This window comes from Bison bison, unplaced genomic scaffold (genome assembly GCF_000754665.1).
Source record: "Bison bison bison isolate TAMUID 2011002044 unplaced genomic scaffold, Bison_UMD1.0 scf7180017864531, whole genome shotgun sequence".
Lineage (NCBI taxonomy): Eukaryota > Metazoa > Chordata > Mammalia > Artiodactyla > Bovidae > Bison > Bison bison.
Genome location: NW_011495081.1, coordinates 9,694,295 through 9,694,820, shown reverse-complemented (window position 1 = coordinate 9,694,820; position 526 = coordinate 9,694,295). Strand labels below are relative to the sequence as shown.

General features: G+C 42.8%; 1 protein-coding gene across 1 annotated transcript in view; it reads left to right on the top strand.

The window, feature by feature from the left end:
• PAMR1 (peptidase domain containing associated with muscle regeneration 1) overlaps positions 1–526 on the top strand; it is an 80,718-nt gene that overhangs the window by 23,535 nt on the left and 56,657 nt on the right. The window lies entirely within an intron of this gene.

The window sequence follows — 526 nt, the reverse complement described above, 5'->3', positions numbered from 1 at the left end:
TCTCTCCAACACCACAGTTCAAAAGCATCAATTCTTCAGCACTCAGCTTTCTTCACAGTCCAACTCTCACATCCATACATGACCACAGGAAAAACCATAGCCTTGACTAGATGGACCTTTGTTGGCAAAGTAATGTCTCTGCTTTTGAATATGCTATCTAGGTTGCACGAAGATATTTCATGGCTGCACGAAGATCATGGCATCCGATCCCATCACTTCATGGGAAATAGATGGGGAAACAGTGGAAATAGTATCAGACTTTATTTTTCTGGGCTCCAAAATCACTACAGATGGTGACTGCAGCCATGAAATTAAAAGACGCTTACTCCTTGGAAGGAAAGTTATGACCAACCTAGATAGCATATTCAAAAGCAGAGACATTGCTTTGCCAACAAAGGTCCGTCTAGTCAAGGCTATGGTTTTTCCTGTAGTCATGTATGGATGTGAGAGTTGGACTGTGAAGAAGGCTGAGCACCGAAGAATTGATGCTTTTGAACTGTGGTGTTGGAGAGACTCTTGAGAGTCC